Consider the following 27,673-nt stretch of genomic DNA (forward strand, 5'->3'; position numbering starts at 1 on the left):
AAGCATCAGAATAAAAAATTTTTTTTAACCACAGCAGCTTGATGTACGAATCACATCTCCAGGGTCGGATTTGGAAAAACTTTCAGTAAGATTTTGTTGAGCCAATTACCACTGGTATACTTTGGATAATGTAAAATTAAATATTAATCTAATCATCTGCCTATCTTATTGTTACAAAATTCAGAGAAAGTTTTTTCAAGGAATCAACTTTATTTCCATACTCAAAACCATCTGCGGTGCTCATATTTTGCTGTGTAATTTGAGTGGAAATAATTCTGCTTCTTGGTGAAATAACTGACAGAAGAAAACTTAATCCTAAGTGGGTCTGTGCCACAATAAACCTGGTGGAAAGTATTTCACCAATTACGCTGAATGAATAGAAAGTTTTCTTTGTATTGATTGCCGATTAATCAGTGCTGCGTTTATTTTAGATTTTGAGGTGAATTTTTTGTGGTTAGATTTATTTTCCAACAGCAGAACCACAGCTACTCTTTTGAGAGCTTGCCTAAAAGTCATTGCAAACATTTTTTAGTCATTTGTGACTGTGTAAGGAAAACTGATGATATTAACCATCTCTGTGTCAGAGGAAAACCAAGTACTACTCTTGTAAATCCCCATCGTTCTTATGAGAATGGAACCTGCAAGATGAAGAAGATTGAAATCAATCTTTACTACTCATAATACTACTTTGGCCATCCATCCATCCATCCATCCGACCAAAAGCCCAGACCTGCTTCTACCCACTCACCTCCTCCAGCTCATCTGGGGAGATACCAAGTCATTTCCAATTCACCTGAGAGATATAAGAGTGTCCTGGGTCTGCCCTGGGGTTTCTCCCAGTAGGACATCCCCGTAACACCTCAGATGGAGTCGGAGCTATACTCTGCTTAACTGCCTTACCCTTTACTTGTCAACAAATCAGCATTCAGTCAAAGCATAGTGTCATCAATGTCGAGCACTTTACAGTTGGAATTTTGGAGGACTGCATGGAAGCACGTCTGCATTGATTAAAAACTCCTCTGTAGGCTCACTGTAGGCAAAGGCATCACTTTTTTTCTCAAGGCAGTCATTTTGCTTCCTTTTCAAATATATCAAAGGTCCAAACATAGTCTCTTATCTGAGGAGCACAGGCGGTCAATTGTTGAGCTTGGCTCAGATTTGTTATGGCAGTCAGATTTAAAACACAATAAATGCATAGTGAGATCTGTGAGGGCAAAAATATTTCCCCTGGGCAATGACTAAAAGATAATGGATAATGGTTTTGTTTTGGAGTCAGCAGACCAATTTGTCAACGCTTTAGTGGGTGGTTGTCAGATTTCAAACATAGTTTCCAGGTACACTCTGTGGATGAATGCTTTTGCTACCATGTGTTTTCAGTGAGTGATGAGAGTCTCTTTGCCCCAAAATATTTTCATTGGCTGCAGCTTGTATTGCCATTTGACCTGAATGGAGAATATTGCAGTATTTAATTCTAAGCACATTGGGGAACTCCAGCCTACTCTGAGACCTGAGATGGCCATCGAGACATGACATTTCAATATCAGTCTTTATCTACAAAAGACGTTTTTGATCAAGGAAAAGATCAGAGGTTTACAGAGACAGATGAATATATTGCTTTCAGGGATACAGTGTTAGAGAAAGATTTAAATAACTGAGGCCTGTCATAAAACATTGGGCTATTGTCCACACATTAGCTCACTAAATGCAGCCAGTTTGGAAAACTGATTCCATATGCAATACCAGTGTGTAAAGTTACTTTTTGATGTTAGAGTGTATCCAGATTTATAATGATTTTATAGAGACAATAGGGTATATTTCAAGTCACAGCTACCTTGGATTCTTTAAGATAAAGTTGTGATGGATGTCCTTGGCAGCGAGCAAATTTACAGTCGTGTGAAGAGAAAGAACACCCTTACTGCTTCCACAGAAATTAAGAGGGTAAGTAGCAGCAAGAAGATGCTAATCAAATACACTGGTAACAGCAAGCATGAGCACCTCCATAAGAGGAGAGGTTTGAGCCGGTTGATGTTCTGAGGATTACCCATTTCCATAATCTTCCCAGCAGTACGCATCTCAGTAACTTAACACAAAGGTCAGTCTGTGCAATGCTCAAAGAAATTGAAAAAAGAAGAAAAGCTACATCTTAGATGCTAAAGACCTCAGTTAGCATGACAGTCCTATTAGCTTATGTCAGTACAGCTATTAAAGTCTGAAGAAATATTGTTTTTCTGGAAAAGTTGCCAAGAGAAAGCCACTTCTCTCTAAAAAGAACATGGTAGCCAAGTTCAGGCTTGCATATTTGTATCTGAACAATCCAGAAGCCTTCTGGAACAATGTCTTAGGGCAAAGGAGATCAAAGTAGAGACATTCGTCCATAATGCTCAGTGTCAAAAACCTAACAAAATATATCAGCCCCTCATACCAACTGTTTTAGTGCTAGCTGAAAAGCATCAAATGCAAATCTTTAACACAACATAACACTTTCAAATAAATTATGGTTTTGCCTCACTAACCTAGCTAACCTATCAGCCAGCTAGCTAGGGCTAGCTAATATCTTAGCATATGCCCTGCTGGACTACTAACCTCTGTTACCCATATAGGCAGTCCACAAACTTTTGTTAAAGAAATAAGACGGTAAAAATAAAAATGTATAGAGCTATATATTTTGAATCTCAATGAGTAATAAAAAGCAGTACAAAAAGATTGGCAGATGACATCATACTGACACACATACACATCATACTGGGGTAGTTAGCAGCACTTGACTTTAATTTAATGTCATTACAACAAAGGGTGTAAGGAATGGAAGTGGCAGAGGCATGAAGTAGTATTAAAATCCAAACAGTGAAAAACATTCATACAAAAATCTCCGAGCTAATCTATTGTGCCAAAGGAATTTAATTTATCTCATATTAATAAATATTCTTTTGATCACAAGACTATTTGACTGTTGATGGTTGCAGCCTGGTGTAGTTGAGTGAAGTTAATACTGACAAATGTCTGTTTAAGACCACATTTACGTCACGTATACAGTTGTTTTCATCAGTGCAGGGTGGCCTTGTTTGTTACTTGGGGCAAAAAATGTGCCAAGCATACCAATGGCCCTGACTAAGTTTGGCTAACCAAGTGCTGCTGTTACTTTGTCTCCTCATTAAGAATTTACTTTCTCACTCTGCAGTATTAGACTTTGGACTTAGAATTGAAATGTAATTTACTGCATCTGCTTCGTTCAGGACATGCAGCCAAAAGCTGACATCAGAAGATAAAGAAGGGATGAAGTGGTGGTCGGTATCACCCATGCGCACATAGACAAAAAAAGCACGCACACACACACACACCCATACACAAATGCAGCCTTTTAATTTTGTTCAAAGATGTTGAAATTTTGCTTTTTTCAGCCAAGTGAACACTGTGACACCCATCCATTATGACACGCCACTGAAACATCATATGTCAGCTATTTTACAGTGTTTGGCACAAACTCTGTAAGAGTTTTCAGTTAAGGTCTCTGCAAACTGCTGATCCTTTATATAAAAAAGGGGCAAAAGGCCATGCTAGCTTGATTGAGTCCAGACCCAGCTGACTTTCCACACGTGGCTCTTGCATTATAAATTTAGCTACTTGTTAAACCAGCTTCTCAGTAACAGTAAGTTACCCCTCCCCTGCCATTGCTGTAGTGATTTAGAAAGAGCTCATTTCAATATATTTGGATGTAACACTTAATAGTTTAATTGCAGAAACATTAAGAATGTATAAAGAAACAAAATGTGGTTTCAAAAGAATGCAGGTCTTCTGACTGTTTTCCACATGCAGCTTTTTTTGTTTCTCTTTGATAGAAGTGGGTCACACGCTACTTGGACTGGAAAAAGTTAGACTTCATTCTAGAGAGCTGAAATCATCACAAGAAGAACGAGTTGAAGGCTGAGGAAAGAAAAGCAAAAAGAGCAGAGAAGGGTGTGAAACATACTCAGAACAAAAAAGTTTACAGGCAATGTCATGTTTTATTTCTTTTATTTGCGTATGGAAATATTTAGGCAAGGAGCACTTAATAAGTTGATTTTTGTATGATATGATTGCAAGAACTTTGTTTCTCCTTTGTAATATACACCTTGTAATCAGCCAGCAAATCACAGCATTTTTTAAGTTACATTAATTTCACACAGTAATAAAGTAGTAGCTGCATTGCACTCAGGGGAAACTGCCATCTGGCTTTTGCTTGAAGTTTTTTCTACCTTTATCCCAACTGCACATCACTGCCAAATGGTGACACTTAAGAGAAGCACATGTTCTTTGATTCAAAGTGTCACCAAAAAGTTTTCAAATTAACATTTTAGAGTGTAAAACCTGCATTTATTCAGTTGACTTTGGGACTGATAAGCTGACTACCACTCCATAGAGTTTTGGTCTAAACTGTATATGATGTCCTAATCTATCCTCCAAACTTCCACACTTAGGCAGAATGAAGCACTTTACCTCTTTGTTCTGGGAGTAGCTCCTTGTAACACCTTCTTAGCAACTGCCTATAAGCTCTTTTAGACTATTGTTTGGACCATGACCAGGTCCTCAACATATTTGCTGGCAGTGTAGTCATGTGCGAGAAAACACCACCATCAGCCAAACACAAATGCCTTTGTAGAAACAAATCCTGGTACCTCTTCATTGACATATGGAAGAAGATCTTAGCAAACAACTGAAGTACCCAACCCAGATACCAACATGGCTGTAACCAGACATAATCATTGTATTGAATCCATGCTGGGACCCCGATGGGCAAAGAAAATTAAAGAAAGCATGCCAGGTACCATGAACTAGCAGATGCACGCCAAAGGAAAGGCTGGCAATCCCACTGTGAGCCGGTGCAGGTTGGCTGCCAAGGATTTGCAGGGCGTTCACTCTGCAAAGCACTTCTATTACTAGGCATCACTGGAAGGATAAAAATAGGGCCATAGATCAAATACTGAAACTGCAGAGAAAACCAAAAGGTGGATTAGGATCAAGAGTGCGTACTTGTGGATAGCTTGGTGCTGGCATCCATCCTGGATAGTTGGGTCTCCTGGAAAAGCCCGTCTGATGGTGAAGGACCTGAAACCCCTGATGAGTCCAAGTTACGAGGTTACCCCACCATATCTGTGAGATATATCTTTCATCAGTGCAACAAGATGTACCACCGTCACAGCCTAATGATATTGCCTATTTATTTTAAGTCATTATCAAGCTGATAGCATATTATTCATTTGTAATCATGTTTTTTGACTCATTTTTTAATTTAAGCCCAACATAAACTTTCAATTTTACTTCTTTGTCTTTACTAACTCCTGAAGGTTATGCATCTACCTATTAAATGCCCTACTCTGTTCAAATGTCCACAATGTGCTGTTTGGAATGTAACCTTAGTTTCTTGGTAAATCTACGAGCAACAAACTGCTTGGGGTTTCTTTCTCTGATATATTTATTGCTGTAATTGTTTTCACCCTACGATGGAATAATAAGTTCTTTATAGATTTAAAAAGTTCAAGGTAGCTTTAAGCAACTCAATAAAAAAATGTTACCTGCATCAGAAAGGAGGCCGTGCTGGCAAGGATGAGGACAGGCAATGAATCATGGTACTGGAGATCACAAACAAGAGCCATAAACAAGAGAAAAACAGAGGAAATGCCCTTCCCCTTTGAACAAGGTCCCTAAAGCTCTCAACGAAATAAAAGATCTGTGAATTTTTCAATTGCTCACAGACATAATATTTGCCAAACTCCAAGATGACATAATATCCAGGACACTCTGACAGAGACTTGGTTGTTTTGCTCTCAGCTCACTGATCTTTTAATTGGGCTTGGATTAAAGTTGTGGCTCTGTTTTATTCACTGCTCTGAGCTTGTTGTAAAAGTGAGTTGGGCCTATGAACCCAGCCTGTTTAGCCTTGAGATTTGAGCCTTGTGATTGTATCATTCTCTTGGCACATAATTCGGCCATACATAATCCTGGGAAAGCTCTGCAGGAGGGACGAGCAAGGTCAGTGCAAAGGAGCAAAAAATCATTCTTATCCTATGAAATGATTGGCACTTGGTCTTTTGTTATCTCCATTTAACAGACTGGGTTACACAGAACGCATTAAAGTCCAAAATGTGAAATATGAACCTCAGTGTCTCATTTACTATAAGAAGAGGGATCTTTATTTTCCTATTTTTTTGCCAGATGCTTGCTGTAAAAGGTTTGCTTTAGGTTTATCTCTATAATGTACAATCTTAAGTGCCATAAGATGAGTAACTGCAGTAAATATTTTTTTCTAAATTAAAAAATCAACTCAATCTGGGGGCAGAAATCAATGGAAACTGGAGACTGTGGAAATCTTTAAGCTTAGTTCCTGTTGCCAACATTCATCCAATCCACTTTTAAACAGTTACCATACTCGTAAAGGAATGGCGTATCATTTTATGTGTGCAGCACGAGCGTGCACACACACACAGACACAGTGTATCCATAACTTCAGAGGACATCATTCCGTCCCCACTCTAACAATTTTCATCATATCCCCAGCCTTAATACCTAACTTTACATTACGATAACCTCAAAATGTGCATTGACCTTAAAATCCAAGTATTTATTTTATGGGAACTTGCTTGTTGTCTTCATAAGAAAGCCATGTTCCCATCATGTGATTGTGTGGACAACACAATCTAAAGCGGTAAACTTCTGATACTTTTTTTAAAGGGAAACTAACATCCACGATAATCAGGTCATGCAGAGAGAAAGTGCTCTATATCCCGATTCTGTCAACGGGTAAACTCATTTTATGACGTGGATGTCTAAAATTACTTTGCGCGATGGAAATAAAGCTGGAAAAGTAGGGACGATTTTAGACATCATTAACTCAAGGACAGCAGGGTATTTTCTTACACTTAAGCTTTGACATTCATTGTTTCTGACCGTCGTGTGCCTGTGTGTGAGGTCTGATGTGCTTTTAATGTTGCTTGTGAGTCGTAATATTCACCGACAATGACACATACCAAAACACGTATGTTGCTCGTAAACAAGTGCTGATGCATTAATGCATGCAAAAGCACACCATTATGACTCCACAGGTCAAGGCAAATATGCGAACAAATCCTCCCTAATCCAACGGCTTCTGGATAATATTCACTTTTTTTGGCTATTAAACCACAACAGATGGATTTAATTTAGGGTTGCTGGGTAATTATTATAATTATTTGCAAGCTACCTAAAGCATTACATCATGTTATGTTACACATGTTGGTTATATAGATCTACAGTAATAAAGCAACAGTGAAAGGCCTGACTGTTTGTTTTTACATCCAAAGTCCATTTTAGACACTGTGATTGACTAATGAGGCTCCCAACATCTTGACTGCCAGGACTGAGAGGCATTTTAGCTGCTCCAGCTTAGTTTAATCTTTGTACAGTGTTAGCTATTAGAAAATCCCTTTCAAGGAAACAAGGAAACAGCACTGAAGCTCGAGTGAAAAGAAATAAAGCTACTAATATCCCATTTCATTGAGAAACGCTCCAGACAGACAAAAGATGTCACATCTAAATCAAACAATTAGACCACTCTAATACTAGCAAAGAATACTAGACAGTAATAAAAGGCAAGCTTCAGTTTTGTCAAACTTGGGTCTTGGCTTTGTAGTCATGCCAATTTTTATAATTAGTTTTAATGCAGAACTCTGAAAAAGGGAGAAACAGAGTGGTCACACATGCCCAGCTCAACCAAACTATGCGGATGAGAAAATAAATGCAAAAGTCTTACTCAAACTCTGCCTTGTAAATATGTAAATATTTAAAGACAAACATCCTCTTGCAGTGTTGACCCGCTGTACTTTCCACAATTGTGTACACACGAGTTTGGGTGTGTTCACGAGCCAGTGGTTCAGATTATCTGGCTGCCTAGCTAAATTAGACCCACATTTTAATAAACCAGAATTTGTCATTAGGCAGAATGATCTCAGTGTCATTTGATCTATTGGCAGAAATGTAACGTAACGTTTAAAATGACGTTTTTATTCATGCACAATCGCCTCAAAATATCACTGTTGTGTTTTTAGCCGTGTTGCACGGTCATGTTGTTACAAAAGCCCAGAACAGGCAAACTAAAGAATGACTACAGAGAGGATCTTTCACCTTTTTAGCAGAGGTATTCATGTGGTTGCCACCCAGTTATTTTGATTCACTGTATCAAGGGTACTGTTGTTTCACACAACAGAAAATCTCTACTTTAGTGACTGTGAAGGTTCTCAGTCATCCAGGTCATCGTAGTCAAAGGAGCTTGCAAAGAAAAGCGTCTGGACTTCTTTAAGTTACTTGAAGACGTTTCACCTCTCATCCGAGAAGCTTCTTCAGTTCTAAGGTCAAATGGTGGAGAGTCCCAGATATAAACCTAGTGGGAGTGTCCCACCACAGAGGGACAAAAGGACCCCCTGATGATCCTCTAATCGCCTGAGCCAAGGTGTGGAACTGGGTGTGGGTCCCAATCAGCCAGAGTTTCGGGTGAGTTCATTGTGAAACCTGGCCCCACCTTATCATGCGAATTCCTGAGGTCAGATGGCCCAGGGTGTGAGTGGGCGTTAAGGCGTCTGGGAAGGGATCTCAAAACTGGATTATAGATGGCAGAGAGTTGGTGTCGTAAACCACCGCCTCTGTTCAAAGATGGTCACTCACAGTGGACATAGATGGCTTCTTTCACTCCTCTTTCAAACCATCTGTCCTCTCTGTCCAAAATGTGAACATTGGCATCCTCGAAAGAGTGTCCTTTATCCTTAAGATGCAGATGGACAGCTGAGTCTTGTCCTGTGGAGGTGGCTCTTCTGTGTTGTGCCATGCGCTTGTGAAGTGGCTGTTTGGTCTCTCCAATGTAGAGGTCTGGGCATTCCTCGCTGCACTGTACAGCATACACCACATTGTTAAGTCTGTGTTTTGCCGTTTTGTCTTTCGGGTGAACCAGTTTTTGTCTGAGTGTGTTGCTGGGTCTGAAGTACACCGGGATGTCATGCTTGGAGAAAACCCTCCTGAGTTTCTCTGATACACCGGCTACATAGGGGATGACAATGTTGTTGCGTCTGTCCTTCTTATCCTCCCTCGCTGGTGTCTGATCTTCTTTTCTGTGCCTCTTTGCTGACTTTAAGAATGCCCATTTAGGATAGCCGCACGTTTTGAGTGCTTCCTTTACATGTGTGTGTTCCTTCTTTTTCCCTTCAGGCTTAGAGGGAACATGTTCTGCCCGGTGGTGTAGGGTCCTAATTACTCCAAGTTTGTGTTCCAGAGGGTGATGGGAGTCAAACAGGAGGTACTGGTCCGTGTGTGTGGGCTTCCGGTAAACTTCGATGTTGAGGTTGCCATTCTCTTCAATGTGCACAGCGCAGTCCAGGAAAGGCAAACAGTCGTCCTTTGTGTCTTCCCTGGTGAACTTGATGTTTTTATCCACAGCGTTGATGTGCGCAGTGAAGGATTCCACTTCTTGTGTCTTGATTTTGACCCAGGTGTCGTCTACATATCTGTACCAGTGGCTGGGTACTCTTCCTTTGAAAGAGCCAAGAGCCTTCCTTTCCACTTCCTCCATGTAAAGGTTGGCTACAATAGGTGACACGGGGGAGCCCATGGCACAGCCATGTTTTTGTCTGTAATAGCCTTCGTTGTATTTGAAATATGTAGTGGTGAGGCAGAGGTCTAACAGTGTGCAAATCTGATCGGGTGTGAAGTTGGTCCTGTCCTCCAAGGAGTTGTCTTCTTGTAGTCGTTTTCTGACAGTCTCCACTGCCTCCGTGGTGGGTATGCAAGTGAAGAGAGAGACTACATCAAAGGACACTATGGTTTCATCTGGATCCAGGGTAAGTTTCTGGACCTTGTCAGTGAAGTCGGTGGAGTTCTTGATGTGGTGTGGGGTGTTCCCCACGAGAGGAGCAAGGATGGTAGCAAGGTGTTTTGCAATGTTATAAGTGGCTGAGTTTATGCTACTGACTATGGGTCTGAGTGGGACAGCTTCCTTGTGGATTTTTGGAAGTCCGTAAATGCAGGGTATGGCATCCCCTGGGTAAAGGCGGTGATAAGTAAGGCGGTCAATGATTTTGTCCTCTGATGTAGTCTCTCTCTTCACGTGCATACCCACCACGGAGGCAGTGGAGACTGTCAGAAAACGACTACAAGAAGACAACTCCTTGGAGGACAGGACCAACTTCACACCCGATCAGATTTGCACACTGTTAGACCTCTGCCTCACCACTACATATTTCAAATACAACGAAGGCTATTACAGACAAAAACATGGCTGTGCCATGGGCTCCCCCGTGTCACCTATTGTAGCCAACCTTTACATGGAGGAAGTGGAAAGGAAGGCTCTTGGCTCTTTCAAAGGAAGAGTACCCAGCCACTGGTACAGATATGTAGACGACACCTGGGTCAAAATCAAGACACAAGAAGTGGAATCCTTCACTGCGCACATCAACGCTGTGGATAAAAACATCAAGTTCACCAGGGAAGACACAAAGGACGACTGTTTGCCTTTCCTGGACTGCGCTGTGCACATTGAAGAGAATGGCAACCTCAACATCGAAGTTTACCGGAAGCCCACACACACGGACCAGTACCTCCTGTTTGACTCCCATCACCCTCTGGAACACAAACTTGGAGTAATTAGGACCCTACACCACCGGGCAGAACATGTTCCCTCTAAGCCTGAAGGGAAAAAGAAGGAACACACACATGTAAAGGAAGCACTCAAAACGTGCGGCTATCCTAAATGGGCATTCTTAAAGTCAGCAAAGAGGCACAGAAAAGAAGATCAGACACCAGCGAGGGAGGATAAGAAGGACAGACGCAACAACATTGCCATCCCCTATGTAGCCGGTGTATCAGAGAAACTCAGGAGGGTTTTCTCCAAGCATGACATCCCGGTGTACTTCAGACCCAGCAACACACTCAGACAAAAACTGGTTCACCCGAAAGACAAAACGGCAAAAACACAGACTTAACAATGTGGTGTATGCTGTACAGTGCAGCGAGGAATGCCCAGACCTCTACATTGGAGAGACCAAACAGCCACTTCACAAGCGCATGGCACAACACAGAAGAGCCACCTCCACAGGACAAGACTCAGCTGTCCATCTGCATCTTAAGGATAAAGGACACTCTTTCGAGGATGCCAATGTTCACATTTTGGACAGAGAGGACAGATGGTTTGAAAGAGGAGTGAAAGAAGCCATCTATGTCCACTGTGAGCGACCATCTTTGAACAGAGGCGGTGGTTTACGACACCAACTCTCTGCCATCTATAATCCAGTTTTGAGATCCCTTCCCAGACGCCTTAACGCCCACTCACACCCTGGGCCATCTGACCTCAGGAATTCGCATGATAAGGTGGGGCCAGGTTTCACAATGAACTCACCCGAAACTCTGGCTGATTGGGACCCACACCCAGTTCCACACCTTGGCTCAGGCGATTAGAGGATCATCAGGGGGTCCTTTTGTCCCTCTGTGGGGGGACACTCCCACTAGGTTTATATCTGGGACTCTCCACCATTTGACCTTAGAACTGAAGAAGCTTCTCGGATGAGAGGTGAAACGTCTTCAAGTAACTTAAAGAAGTCCAGACGCTTTTCTTTGCAAGCTCCTTTGTCTACTTTAGTGACTTTTTCATATTCAGAATGAAGTTCCTTAATGTTAAATATTACTATTTATCGATCCTATTTATCCCAGAGAATACAGTAAGCTTTAGATAACTGTCCCTTGCCTATAGCTTCATATTTAACACATCTAAAATTGGTATCAATTTTCTGATCTTAATTTAACAGGAGTAAGTGGGTTTCTCAAAATGTTCACCTACAGTAGTGTGGAAAAGAAAGAATAACTTATTCTTATAAGTCTTGAATGCTGTATTTCAGATATCTGATGCAACATTCTATTAATTTAACCAATGTTTAAAAATGTTGTATTCCAAACAGCTAAGCATAGAGTACATATACAGTTTTGAGGATAAGTTTTTAAACGACTCTGTGCAGTCCTGTGAAAAAAAAGGATCCCCTTATTGAATTAGTAGGGCAAGTAGCAGCCATAAGCTGCTAATCAAAGCACTTCATTGGCTGATCATCAGCAAGTTTGACCGTCTCTATAAAAGCAGAGGTTTCGGCAGTTTGTTGGTCTGGAGCATTCAGGTGTTAACACAATGTGTCCATTTCTCACAGAAATTATAAAAAAAAAAAACCCAAGAGCTACATCAAAGTTCATGACAGCATAATTAGAAAATATAAATTGCTTGTTTGGAAGGGAGGCAAGGAGAAATCCTTTGTTCCTCTAAAAACAACATGGCAACATGGCTTAGGTTTGCAAACTTGCATCTGAACAAACCACCAGTCTTCTGGAACATGACAGATGACACCAAAGTGGAGAGGTCTGGTTAGAATTCACAGCACCATGTTTGGCTGAAACCAAACACAGTGTATTGGCACAAACACTTCATACCAACTGTCAAAAATGATGGTGGAGAGGTTGTGATATGGGTGTGTTTTAAGGCAGCCATGGGACCTGGATAACTTTCAGTCATTGAATTCTCCCTAAACTCTCTATATTAAATTATTTTAAAGTCAGCCTGCGACAAATTAGGACAATAGTCCAGAGCACAGCAATAAATCTACAACAGAATAGCTGGAAATGATAAGATTCAAGGTGTTGCAATGGTCCAGCCAAAGTCCAGACCTCAACCTTATTAAAATGCTGTGGCAGGAGATGTGCATAAATCAATATCTGCCAACCCTAATTTATGTTTTCTGTCACACCATTCCTCCACAATGATGTGAGAGACTGATAAAGTCATACAGAAAAAAAAATACTGCTAAAACGAATTGTGGGATGTATTTAGTTTTTTGCAGGACTGCATAGAGTCATGTGACTCTGTAATGTGAGTTGTGAAGCGTGATTAAACAAATATTTATAAAGTTTAATCCAAGTGAGACTGGTTAGTGCCAAAAAACCAAAGGTGTATTTAGTAAGAACTTCATAATATATCCAGCTATCAGATACTGAGATCATCTGACACTGTTTTCCAGCTCACAGGCACCTACGGCTTATTAAAACACCTAAAATGCTTTTGTCAAATGCCAAATTGCTCATATTTTCTGTTACTTCATTATTATCCTCCTCCTCCTCGCAGCAGATACAAATACATCATCGGAAAAGTCTGTATCAGTGAACGCCAAGGCCAGGAGCGGCTTTCCTTGATAATCAAAACAAAAACTTGGCAGGGGTATCTTCCTTCGACAAGTTTATTGTTTTTGGAAGGCATCTCCCTCTGCATTAACTTTTCAGCATGTAACCCCCCCCCCCCCCCCCCCCCCCAATTGATTAGTTCTAAGATAATGATCTCATCAATTACAGTTTTTAATTGCTCTTGTTTGATTTTTTTCACTTATCACTCAAACGATTGTTTGCAAAAATTCCCACAGAGGCAAGAACAAAGTGAGAGGTCAGCATTTTGATAAACAGTCCATTTGCTTTTGTTGGCAAGTGTGGTAGCTATCTTAGTGATCTTTTTGAAGGATGAGAATATATCTCAAAATAAAATATAACAAAACATAATATAATATATTTTATTATAATGCAATGAGCGTGCAGCATTTTCTCTTGTTGTCCTTGGAAACATACCGATAACAACTGCGTTTAAGCAAATTCTTCAGTGCATTAATCTTAATTTTGTAGAATAAATCTGGAATTAGACAAATGGTCTATTGTTTCCTTCAAATAAGAAAGAGGAAAAGTGATTTGCCTTCCTATATTTGTTCAGGAAATTCTCTGAAAGAGCCAGTTCTTCTAATTGTTAGGCTGTAATCAGACTGAAAATTTGAAAAATGACATTACAAAAGAAAAGAAAGACACATGGAGGCTGTCTTGGGACCAGTGATAAAAGATAAAGATAAGATAAAGTACAAACCAGGAAATTCAGTTTGAAGGCTTATCAGATGCCAAGACTGTAGTTGAGACAAGCCTTTAAAGCCAGATATGACTATTATGGAAAGTTATCAAGGCATCTTATACTCCAGCAGACACCTAGATAAATGGTCAAACAGCTTTAAACTGTTCCATAGAAGCACCCCAGCCCCCTTTTCCTATGTCAGAAATGCCTTAAACTATCATTCAGATATTTGCACCTTCTTCGAGCACTAATCACTTTGGTGTGCAGATAAGAGTTTTTTCTTTTACACCTGTCATGTGTAAAGACTTGGACGGTCCAACACGAATGCCTTTCAGATGAGAAGGTCTGAAAGTCTGTGACTGTATATACTTCTCTGACAGCCAGGGTTCACCTTTATTAGTAGTATGACAAACTGCATGAACTAGTTCCTTTAAACTGTGCACTGACCATAAAGTTCAATGCTTCACCATAAGAGCTAGTAGCATGCCATTTTTCACCTGGAATGCAATCGTGTGAAAAATTGTTATGTATTCCTTCGAACATCCCATGAGTGGGTAACTTGTAGAATAACCTTTAGCAGCAATAGCTTGAAGTAATTATTTTCTATATGACTTTAATCAATTTCTTATTGTGGAGGAATTTTGGCTCACTACAGCATTGCTTCAGTTCATTGAAGTTTCGGGGCATTGATTTATGCACGGCTCTCCTAAGGTAATTCTTTGGCCATTCCGTTGTTTCTGCTGTTCTTGGGATTACTGTCCTATTGCATGACCCAATTTCAGCCAAGCTTTAGCTGTCAGACATTTGAATCTAGAATGCTTTGGTATACAAAGGAGTTCATGGTGGACAGCCACTGGTTGTGTGACAAAGCCCCCAGTTTCAGACGCTATAAAAAGTAACGCCTCTACCACCATGCTTGAAAGATGACATTAGGTTTTTGTGTTGATACACAGTGTTTCGTTTTAGCAGTGAATTATGGTCAAACATCTCCACTTTGGTTCTCTCTGTCCAAAAGGCATTTTTCCAGAAGTCTGGTGATTTGTTCAGATGCAACTTTGCAAACGTAATCCATGCTGCCAACTTCTTTTCAGAGGGAAGAGATCCAGAGGATTACATAGAGGGCTATGAAAGCATTTTTTTTTTCATATGACTGTATATGTACCCTATGCTTAGCTGTTTGGTTCGAAAAAACATATTTAGCATTAAATTAATAGAATGTTACATCAGATTTTGGGAATACAGTGAGGAGGAATGGCATCATCAGAACAGATCAAACTGTAAACACACTGTAAAGTAGGGCATGGATAATTCTTTAATAGCACGAGGCAGATATGGCTCTCTGTTTAGTGCAGGATAGAAAGTGTTTTGGCTTATGGTAACTCTCTCTCTCTCTCTCTTAGCTCATTTGTACACCTGAAAAAATCTGATTTATTCCTCTCTGTTAGGTGCTGGATGAAGGTGGAATGTGTGTGTTATTGTGTTGGAATTTATCCCCATATGCCTTTGAGTTATTGGGTTGTGCTTCTCAGCTGCTGTGATCCTTCAAAATCAATCAACCTTGGCTGCGCAGGACCAGCACGCACACTTGTTGCCAATAATTATTAGCATTCGTTTTAACCCACTAGAGTGTCACACAGCTCAAATAGACTTGCTCATCTAAGGCTAATTCAAGTCTCTATGTGTCAAACACAGCTCCACACATTTTTAAATCTAAAGAACTGTTTGAAAATGCAGTTTTATCCAGACTGGGGAGCCCCAACCTTTGATTTAGTGCATTTAAAGATATATATATATATATATATATATATATATAAAAACTTGAAATTACTTCCATATATCTTCTACACTTAGTGCCATCTTTCCTTATTTCTCAAGGTTTTGAATGTTTCACTCTCCTGCCAGAGGTTAAAGAAACAGACTGACAACACAAATTGGGATTTGCAGGGGCTAGTTCTGAGCAAAGACATAATAAATTTAGACCTTGTGTGCACAATAGATGTTGTTGCTTACCATTTAACAACCTTGAAAAACAAGTGAAAAACACTTCAGGGACAAGATTTATTTATACACAGAGGGATAATGACAGATGCGGACTAAACAGAAAGAAGTACTTCCGTGTGTGGAAGCCTGCGCCATCCTGCAGAGATCACACACGAACAATATCAACACAAATATGCATAAAGACTCATCATCTCAAGCATTTGAAGTGATGCTCGACCCACATGTTGTCTAATGTCTTATAGCCCTCAAAGTGGGAATTAAAAATATGCATTGCTCTTCTCCCCTCTTGGCAAATTCATGACACCAGTAAATCTCGATTTAAAAAAAGAAAAGAAAAGAAAAGCCCCGCATCTTGAAAAGCAATCTCACAGCAAAGAGAAGTCATACATGGAAAATTTCGAATGCTGTTTCCTGAAGAGGTTTCCAGGGGAGTATTTTTATTTTAACTCTTATTAATCATTCAGTGCTAAAAAAACAAAACAAAAAAGCATCCTAAATCGCAGAGCCAGGAGTTGTTGTGAAAGAACAAACTGAGCTCTTCTCAGACTGATTGGCCACAGGTCTGCATGGAAAAGTTACATCACAACAGGAGATGCCTGCATTAGCTGGCTAAGGTAAGACAATGGCCAAAAAACAGAAGCACATGGGAAGAACAAAGGCAACACAACACGAGATGTTTATGGATAGGTGCAACATCTCCGTGATGTTTAAATGCATTGAATGACTTAAGCGAAGGAAACGTTGACTGTGTAACTGCTAATGAAATACACCAATCCATGCTTTTGTAAGTAACTGGGAAACAAGATAAGACACTAACAGAGCTCACAACACACTTAATTACAGATTTACAAGAACAAATTAGCTTTAATTTAATACTAATATATCTGGTGGGCCTGTTACATAAAAGTCCATTGTTGTCAACATGTTCATCGATACTTTACAGGGTGATAATTTGGCAATGTTGTATTTACACGCTCACTTGTTGTCTCATAGCTAAGAATAGCCACAATAAATCAGTTAAAGGAGCTTTGAAGTTGACCAGTAAAGCTCAGGAGTGAAAATTTTATTACAAACACGCAACTTTTAATGCAATACCTGTACTAAATTATGATATGACTTTAGCACATTTTATCCATAGTAGTAACATCAGGTTTTTATTTTGCAATATGTAGCACCTCAATCACAAAAACAGTTATTTCACAATTGCTATTTTTAATCTCACACACAAGCACTCTTTATGAGGTTGAGAAATTTCTGTTATGTGGCTGTGAAAGCAATTAATTGTGTGTCTGTGTGCAGCATTGCTTGCAGTACGCATTTTGAAATGTGTTATGTTTATATATCTGAAAGGACAAATGTGCGCTGTGTTAATTCATTCATCGGGACTTGTGCGGCTGTGCACTCGTGTGTTGATCGTAACCCCTGCAAAGTGTTGAAGCCCTCTGCGGTGCTCTGGTTAGTAAAACACTGCAGCAGATGTGTGAGGATGAGGTCACTCACATGCTGCCTTAAAGACTTATGCTGATGCTGAATCACCTCACATGGACAGAGAGCTCACAGGAGAGGCCACAGCAATACTTCTGTTCTACCTTGATAAAAAAAAAAAAAGATATTTGAAAAATTACAAGATTTAAGTCTGCAAGAAACAAACACTAGCTATGACATTCATCTCTCAGATACTAGATGAGTGGCATTGGCTGCATGCTTGTTGCACAGAAGACACATAATTCACAAACCTTAAAGAACAGTGGAAAAAAACGAGTAAAGAAATAGAAGTATAAAATAGTGCACGTTCCAGAAATGAACATAACTAAGGCAATTGCATTAAAAAAAGGAATAGCAGTATGAAGTTGACTGAGTGTGAAATTAGATGGGACAGTCAGAAGAATGCTTTGAGGGCTTAAATTTCTACATCCGTCTACCCGACTACTGGTTACACTGCCAATATTGCATCTGTTTCTGAACACAGCAGTGACTATGGAAAATCCCCTGGCAGGAATAATCTCCAAACACACACACACACATACATGCATAGACATTAAACCTGTATCTCTACGTTCTGCATATCTGTTATATAAGAAGTTTTCTCTTCCTCACATGTCCCTTCCTGTGACATGAAGTGGTCACGTTCCAGGGTTTTAACTTGACTTTCAGGGGGCTTGTTCACAGAAAAGAACTGCTGTTTAGACTTTTTGTCTTATTTAGTCAACATTTCAAATAAAATTCAGACTTGTGAGGCCTGAGAGCAGGAGAATCAAGTACACGAGGAAACTAGTTAAACAGTCCTCCAGCCCCAGTTCTTTCCTATACTGAAAAATGCTGATTCCTTCGATGAAAAATGAGCTTTTCTCTTCTTTATCAAACTCGCTGGACAAGAGATGAAAAATATTCTGTTGTGACCACTTTTTTTTCTTCTCTTTTCAAAATACCTTCTGATGTGATCCAGTCATTTTTTCCATGCTGGTTTGTGCTCTTAGTTTTCCATTTGGAGATGTGTTTAAACAGACAATGAAATATAACAGAGCAGAATGATAAATAGATTCTTATGTATTCCTGCAAAAATACAGACAACCATCTCTTCTGTCCAGCATGATCTCATTATGTATGACATATGAAGTCAGCTTAGAACTGTTTTCACAGATTAAAATAACTTGCTGATTTCTGGATCACACTCTAGAACAGGTAATGAGTTGATAATCGAATGCTTTCTAGGGTGATTTTCTGTTGTGGTCGGTGATCTTAGCTAAGTGGAACTGTTGTTTGACCCTAAAAACTCTTCACATGTTGTCAGTAACTAGGTTTTTGGACCCTTAAAATACCTACTTGGCATCAGTTTCTTCACAGTTTCAAACACAAGTTTAAAATAGGCGTGTGAAGACTGAAGTCTTCAGCTCCGAGACTTCAGTCTCGGCCACTGGATTCAGTGGCCAGATGCACTGAAGTAAATCCTCACTTCAGTGCATCTGGCCACTGAACACTGGGATTGTTTATTTTTTATTATTTTTAGTGCACAAAAACCCCAAAACAGGAGAGAGAGGTACCAAAATAGTGCACGCAAACAAATTATGAAATACTGAAGTTTCTACTTCAATAAAAACACAAAGATTTTCCATTGTTTGTTCTGCATGTGTTTCCAAGCTTCTAAGTTTTCCGGGGTGCCTGCATGGGGATTCTCCAGGTACTCCAGCTTCCAAGAGGTGCATGCTAACTCGATATCCTAAATTACGTGGTTGTCTGTGTCTCTCCACTAGTCATGTGATAAACTGGACTCTTGTCCAGAGTCAGCTGGAATAATCTCTAGTCCCCAATGAGCCTAAAATAAATTAAGAAAATGGGCAGATTTGATTCAACCAGTGCCATTTACTATTTGTCATCAAAATAAAACATCTTCTTTAATGGGTCATCAGACTTTCTTTGGTTAAAAGGTTTCAGCACATCTGGATGGAAATCTGACCATTGTTCATAGAAAACATTCCCACTGAGCTCACATGTTGCCTCATAAACTGCCATGTGACATCAACATCAGTTTAAAAACACATTAAATGAAATGTTGCTGACTGGAAGCACACATGTATCAAAAAGACAGTGTTGTAATGTGGTGTGGAGAGAACCCAAGAGCAGGATCAAATGAACTAATACTAAGCCTTTATTCAGCTTGAAACACAAAGTCCAAAGCTTACACAAACCAAATAAATACATAGAAATACACAAATCAGGAGCACAGGGAATACCAGGGAATACCAGGAACAGGGTTATGTATACGCTGAGGATTTGGGAAATGGAAAGGGGGAACTGAGACACAGGTGAAAGTAATCAAAATAGTCAGCCAGACAGAAAGTAAAAGCCAAAACAAATCAAAATGAAACAGGAAACAAGCTAAAGATTCACATATTAAGCATGGAGGCAAGACTGACTAAATAAGAAGACACAGACAATGGGACAGGAAAGAAAGACATGATAGAGAGAGAAACAGGGAAACACTGAGGGAACAAAACACTTGGAAAAATCCAAAACAGGAAGTGAAGCCAAAGACCAAGAGCTCAAAATAAAACACTCCAACAATAAAGCCAACTTAAAAGGCATCCAAAACTCAAGGAAAACAGGAACCAGAACTCAAATATTAATACTAAGGCTGGTATAAGGCACTAAAATTGGAATCGAAAATCAACTTAAGAAACATAAAAATGAAATCTTCAAACAGAAAAGCAGTAACATGTATACAGAAACTCAAACTCAAACCTATGGACTAACAATTCAAAGCTCAAAATGGCATAAAGCCCCTCAGACTGTGACAAACAGAGGTCTATATGGCTATGGTTTCAGTCAGGAGACACGTGGTTAACTACAATAAGCCACAGCTTACATTACATTCTTACTTGTCTGGATGTGTATTTTTCAAATGACCTGCTTTCCAGATGGTGTGTGTTATGCAGAGATTCTCTGCTATGATACCTCCAGGAAAATATATGTCTGCTGCTGCTAACACAGCCAGCTTTCCATGGTGAATTAGTAAGGGTAAAGAGGAAAAAAGCACAGGGACGGCATATATCAGAGTACTAGAATAGAATATACCTTGTTCCACCTCAAGTGAACCTCTGATTTCATCAGAGTGTCGCTGATAGATAGTGGATCAAAGCTTGTGGTATCAGCTGATAAATAACAAAATATTTTACTACAAAAATTACAGATCTCATTAAGTAATGCAATTAACCTTTAACATAGACAAGACTGATGTGAGCTTGCCAGACATTTCTTAAAAGTATTGTTTGCATTTAAAATCCTGCATTTGTATGTGAATGTACAAAACTGGTAGTGTATAGATTTTAAACTCATTGCAGCACAGCATAGGTAATAACGACAACAGCAGCGATTGAGTGTCATAATTAAGTCATCAATCATATAACAAGTATCTGAATAAAGTTTTACATAGCATTGTTACTGCAAAGGAGGTTTTATCAATATTGCAGTCAGTATAGCACGTTGTGTAAAAGTGTTATGTTTTTCAGGCTTTGGTTTTCTTATTTTTGTCCATCTCACCTTTCAGTTATCATTTATTACTGTTTGTTGAAGCTCAGCAGAAATTATGCGTAAGTTCAAGATGGAAGGTCTGTAAGATCTTTCTTCACACGTCTGTCTGCTTCCCGGGTGTTTGGTGGCTAATTCATCGTTTACATCACTTCCAATCTCCTATGCTGTCAACCTCATTTCTGACATCGCTGGTCTAGTCCAATCATCTATCTGCCCAAAATCTCATCTGTCATTCTCCCTTGCAGACACTTTTGTCCAACCGAACTCTTTGCCTCTCCCATGTTACTCAAGCTCCATGGAAGCCTCCACCTTTATCTCCACCACCAGTGTCTAGACTCCCGGGGTTCCTTCCCCAGTTCCTATCACCGCTGGGATCCGTTCTGCTGTGATGGGCCATTGTAGTCTAATCACCAAACAGCTTGATTGAATTCTGTAAATAAATCATGTTCAGTTCCCTCTAATGATCTCTCCTCATTGAAATGGTTTCAGTGGAAGTGTGCCTCTCACTAAAACATTTTTAATGAAGGAAAACAGGGAGAATAGCGCAAATTACACAAAAGCTGGAATGAAATTCAGTGGCAACAAGTCTTATAGAGTGGTAAATCAAAACGTAATGATTTGGCGGCTGCATTTCAGCCAGTGGTGTTGGGGATCTTGCAGTAAAAGCATACCTGGATTAAAAAAAATGCACAATGGAACACAATCAATCATGGTTTGGCCTCCCCAGAGTCCAGACCGCAGCATTATTGAAGCAGTGTGGAATCATCTGTAGGGATGGGTATCGTTTAGGTTTTATCTGATACCGGTGCCAAACCGGTACTTTTGAAACGGTGCCGGTGCTTAAACGGTGCTCGAACCGGTGCTTAAAGAATGGAGAACACAAAATTGGTCCAAAAACCTCTCATGTTCAGCTGTTTTTTTAGTAAAAAGATAACAATGTTAGCCTTTTCTGCAGCTATAGGGCATATATGGTATCACTCTTGGCTGGAAGCAGTGCTTTAACAATGGAAAAAACAAAAACTTTATCCAAAAACCTCTCATGTTTAACTGTTTCCCACTTTTTATTTGGTCATTTTTGCCTTTTTGGCCAGGGTGAAGGGAGTATCTGCCATCAAACAAGAAGACAGCCGCATGTAGCTATGATGGTGTTTGCTAGTTCACCTTACATACATTAATGTAATAACGTGGTTAGCCTACTCAACGTAAATTATACACGAACAACATTAAGCTACTCACGCAGAGAAGAACGGCTGCTGCTGCCATCATCATCCTCATCATTTCTGCTACACTGGCAGGGCTAGGGGCCAGGACTCTACTCTTCAGCTTTTTGGGGGATGTTGCTAACTCTTCGTCCGATAACAGGCACCACACCTGCAGTAGATGCGCTCGGTGTGAGGTCTCGCAGCAAGCTATCAAATACGGCGCATTTTTCGGCTTTTAAAAAAAACGCTATGCGTCGCCAGGTGTTTCATCGGATTTCAGGTGTTACCTCCTTTCCACAGTATCACCTTAAAGCACTTGTTGCAGGCTGCTGAGTTTGCATCTTTTGCTGTGAAGTACAGCAAGACTTTTGACCGCTTCGCCTTGGGCATTTTTAATCTGTAGCTCTGCTCTAAAAGAACGTACGTACCTGGACCCGCCTACTATCCCCGGAAACGTAAAATGATTGGCTAGAATTCAAAGTGTATCACATCTCAGGAAAAAAAAGCACCGAAATAAAGCACCGAAATGTGCGCTGCTTTTCGGTCTGGTTACTACCGTTTATGTCAGAACCGGTGCCATCATGGCACCGGATACCGGTACCCATCCCTAATCATCTGCATGGAAAACAGAACAAAAGGAGGCCAACATGCAAAGAAAATCTTTGACTGTCCTTCAAGAAGCCCGGAGAACTATTCCTGAAGACTATTTAAAGAAAGTACAAGGAAGCTTCCCTGGGAGAGTTCAGACTGTGTTGAAGAATAAAGGTGGGCAGACCAAATATTGACTTTCAAGCTCATTACAATTGTACAAACTCAATTTTCTTTAATGTTATATACTGTATTTCCATGTATGTTTGCACACATTTTAATAAATCTTTGCTCTTATTTCCCATTTTCCTAGCAAAGTCTAAAGAAATTAGGGGTGTTTAGTATTATTAATTGTTTAGAATCAATAAAATGATTTCGATCTTTATTAAATTTTTGCAATTTTGTCCCACTGTGACATTGAACTTTGAATCTTTTAATCATGTACACTTCTTTCTATCAAGATGTTGACCTGGTACTAAAAATTCCTTCCCTGTTTTTAAAGCCAGTACACTGTTGTACAGCTGATCCTTGGAGATAATATAGAAGGACACAAGAATTTCTCTGTTCTGTCTAAACACAACTGTCTTTCACAGACAAAGTTGTTACAACCTAGTAGGGTGGCACCATAAACTGTATAAAAACATGCAGGTAGTTCTGTTACCAACTGGTTTGTGGATTATTATTGAAAAATATCAGCATAATATTTCTTCTTTAATTTTCCCCGATTTTTTGTTTTGTTTTCAAAATGTTTGTCATGAACAAGGGGTGTGCTTGATTGAGAAAACCATAAGGTAAAGATTTCCTTCCTTATTCTTTATTCTATATTCTGTATTTTACTCTAAATGTGACCATAAAAAATAAATATAGTGTACTGCAGAAAAGTAGAAACCATCAACTAAGACTAAGACCCATTAAGAAAATGTGTACTGAGTAAGAAGCAGTGTAATTTTTGTCAGACAATTTTATACATTCAGAGAAAACTAAACCCATTTTCTGTTTATAGGCTATAAGAAGCACTTAACGAGTATTTACTCTACTCACAGTTTGACTTCTAAAAGAAAATTAATAAAATCAAAGACTAGCGGTCCTGTTGCTCTATTTTCACCTGTAAAGCAGGAGTGGAAGGGCGGAGGTTTACCCTGGTGCAGGTGTGCCGCAGCGGTCAGTTGAAGAATCCGCGAGTTTCTCTATGAGTTTCCCATAACGCGCACTCGGTGCTTGCTTGGAAGTTTATGGTTTTGGTTTTTTTTTCGCTGTAAAAAGAGGTTTTCTTCCCACGCACAACGGACACTAATGTTTTTGTCACTTTTTATGAAATCAAACTCAAAGTAAGGTCAGTACTTCCATGCTTTAAACGCTGCACGCTCATACTCTCTCCCGCACTCGATATATTATCCATTGTTGATCTGCACACAGCTGTTGTCAGAAGGTCGCACTCGCTTACTCACTGTCATGAGACATTCTCGCAAAAAAATCACGGTTTTAGTAAAGCAGTAACGCAGCGAAAAGTAACGGTAATCTAATTACCGTTTTTGCAATAGTAATCCCTTACTTTACTCGGTAACTGAAAAAAGTAATCTGATTACATCTCTGGTGATGAATGCTAATCTTTTAAGAAAGAGAAAGAAAAAACAAGTTGCCTATCATGTTACTGTCTGTTCGCTCTTTTAAAACATTGAAACAATATTTATGTGTATATGGATTTTCTTCTACAAGACCACCAGGAGCTACATAATTTTGGGCATGGTCATTTTAGACCGGGAATAGCTCCATCCCATAAGGAAGTCAAGTCTGCTGCAGATGAAGGCACCTTATTGTATTTTAATACTCCAGTGTTTGGGTGTCCTCCAGTTTCTCTGTTTCTTTTCAGTTTCTTTTCTCTGACATCCTGAGTACCCAGCCAAAAAGGATCTGCCGAGTGCTGACTCTGTAAAGGAGAAGAGAAGACAGCCAAGTTTTGACAGAAAAACTTATCCGCTCTCTTGATTAAATCCAAAGAAATGATTGAATCTCATTCAAGCTTAATTGCCAAGACGAATACTTGAGAAACAGAGGAAGCAGCTTAAAAAAATGATGGATATGGAAAAGGAAAATACATACAAAGAAAATGTCTGAGTTTAAAACTTCTCACTTTTAAGATTAAAAGAACACACTACGGTGTTATATATCCACAAATATGAAAAGTTATCCATGAACTATTGTTCACTTCATAGAGAGAAGGGATCTTAGGTCTACAGTTAGCATCCTTTCATGAGCTACAGTTGGCAGTGTGGTGAACTTTTCATTTTTTAAATGAAAAGTCAGTGAGCTCGTGTGGATTTGTCAAGCTTGGATCAGTCCCACATAAACCCAAATGACCCCAGGCCTGCAGTGATTTATCACACTCTGCTGCCTAAACGATGTCCACAAGCCTTTGGACTCACTGGTGCGAGTGACTATTACATAACTGCAAAGAATTAACCAGACACCGTCACACCCTCTCGCTGAAACAGTCTTTTCCTTTCTTTTCTTTGCAGCACAGACTTTTCACAGAGTGTTTCACTTGTAGAAATGTCAACGATCACACGAAGCACTACCAGAGGAAGAAGCATATTGCGTGCCTTTCTACTATGTTCAAGTTGTTTGTGTGTCTGGTCTTTTTTTTTTAAACAAAAATGAGATGGACAACGTTTCCCACAAAACCCTGCAGCCTGGTTCCTGGCTCGCGGTGCCTGCTGAAGAGCTCTCTCTCTAAAGCACTCAGTTTCAGGCTCAGACCCAAACGGGTGCCCTGAATTTTAGCTCCGTCGCCCTCTCTGCCAGGAACAACGGACGACGAATCCTGGAAAGTTTTACCTCCTTAGTGTTGACACCTCACTTTTCCAGGCCAAATGGGACAATGACAGCTTGTGTAGGGCAGTTCACACAGAGAAACACCACGGGTCAGCTTTGCTGGTTGGAGGACAGGATGGCGGATCATAGAAATGTGATGACAAAGCTGAAAAATTATTTAGGAGGCAGACAAGAGATTGAAGATGCTGACATTTATTCAGGAAGACGTCATATAAAAAGCAAGTCAGGTTTTAGAAGCACACAGATAATTTTTCAGTTAAAGTACAAAATAAACATTTATGAAAATAAAAGAGTTAAGAAATGAGCACATGTGCTACAAGAGTACAGAAGTTTAGTCTTTATCTACTCTTTCCTGAAAGCAGACAGTCCCTGAGGCCTTCAGAGAAGCAAAACAGAAGACACAAGGTCAGGTCATCTAGCTCCACCTACCCTGACCTTTAAAGATCTGAGCAAAAACTGAGAGAGCTCAGCGAACAAAAACAACCCACTCTAAGAACTCTGGATGTTCCCTTGCATGCATCTGTCAGCACTTTGTGTTTGAAAACACAATAAAAGGCTTGAAAAGGGAAGAAAGGAGCAAAGTCTGACTGAATATTATGTTCTTATTTTTGAAGGCTTCTTTGTTTTTCTTCTTTCTTGCCCACCCAACATTTGTGGTTCAAATTTGTGACAACCAAACAGCGCTGTGGAAGAAAATGTAAAGTCTGCGAGTGTGGAAGTAGAGGCCACAGTTTTAATCAGTAAAGACCAAAGTATTTGTTGGGCATGCATTTCCACCCCAAAGGCCCCGACAGTAAAAATCAGGATGCGAGACTCAGCCGCATGCGAGTCTCGCTGCATGCCTGTGTGCGAGAAACCACAACGACAGCAGTACTTGTGTTTCCTATGAAACGTGTGTATAAAAATGTGAAAGTTCATGTCGTTTCTGAAGAAAAGGGGATAGGCAACAAAGCTAAATATATATGCATGTTTGTCTATGTATTACTTGAGTCTTGGATGCACTTTTTTAGGGAAAAGCAGTACAAAGAGAAGAGGATAGAGGGGTAAGGAACAAAGGTGGTTTTTGAAAAAGGAGTTAAACTCAGCGACTGAGACGTTTGCTCAAGATTTTCCTCTCTTCCCTTCCAGAAGGTAAAGAAACTATCCTGTGTGTGTTCCATCTTTTTTTTACGACTCGTAGATGAGGGAAATACTTTTTGGCATACTCAAACTTTTACAGAGCAAAAGTAGGCCACATTTAGAGTCATCCTCTCATAAATTTGGAGACTTCTGTTTTTAAAGGCTGGCAATGTCAACGTCACAAATTAGACCAATCCTGTTTGTGTGCTTATACTTTTTGCTCTGATGAATCCAAATCCTCCTTGCTTTAGTACATAATCTGTTACAAAAAACCCTGTAAGTCTGCTGTTGAAGTTATAGTCCATGCAACGGTACATTAAACTCATGCTACACCAGTGGGTAATAATCCCCTGATGCACTTTCAGAGTTCAAATCCAATGACAAATTATATTTTCATTTTTACTGATCTGTTGAGTAACTCTTTCAGTTGGCAAATTCTGATCTGAAAAATAGCTAATTCAGAAAAACCCAAAACGTTTCCTGATTCTAGTCTCAGCGGTGAGTCTGGTCAATGTGTGCTTGAAATCATAATGTCCACTGAAAACTGGTTCAGGTCTCTTCATATGAGACAGCTGCCAGGAAAAGGATGATATATCTCAAATGTGACATTCCCACTGGCAAAGTGGTCAGTCTTACTCAATGAGACGAGGAGGGGAGACATTTATATATGATAAAGCAGATGGAAGCCATTTGTATAGAAACTACATCAGCTTTTTTGTTTGAATGTACTTTAAACGTTGTAGATAAATGCTTATAATTCAAAACTGGAAATGTTTCACAGCCTTGTTTGCATTCTTTTATGCACTAATTAACTTTAAGTACTTAATTATCAAGCATCTCTAAAAAATACATATATATATAGTTCTGTGTATATTTCTTTAAATTTCGTTTGTGAAATAGGAAATGAGTGCAATTTTATTGTATATAAAGTAAGAACAGAGTTTCAATTCTATTAAAAGTTCATATTTGGTGTGTTCACCTTTAGTCTTTAAAG

General features: G+C 39.6%; 1 long non-coding RNA gene across 1 annotated transcript; it reads right to left on the minus strand.

The window, feature by feature from the left end:
* Nucleotides 1-747: 747 nt before the first annotated feature.
* LOC146501720 (uncharacterized) lies at nucleotides 748-7,223 on the minus strand. The gene is made up of 4 exons (XR_014869595.1): nucleotides 5,550-7,223; nucleotides 5,008-5,127; nucleotides 4,803-4,923; nucleotides 748-3,921 (listed from the first exon to the last, which is right to left on the minus strand). It is a non-coding gene; the product is annotated as an uncharacterized LOC146501720 (long non-coding RNA).
* Between the last annotated feature and the right edge of the window lie 20,450 nt (nucleotides 7,224-27,673).

Source organism: Neolamprologus multifasciatus, chromosome 15 (assembly GCF_963576455.1).
Source record: "Neolamprologus multifasciatus chromosome 15, fNeoMul1.2, whole genome shotgun sequence".
NCBI classification, from domain to species: domain Eukaryota; kingdom Metazoa; phylum Chordata; class Actinopteri; order Cichliformes; family Cichlidae; genus Neolamprologus; species Neolamprologus multifasciatus.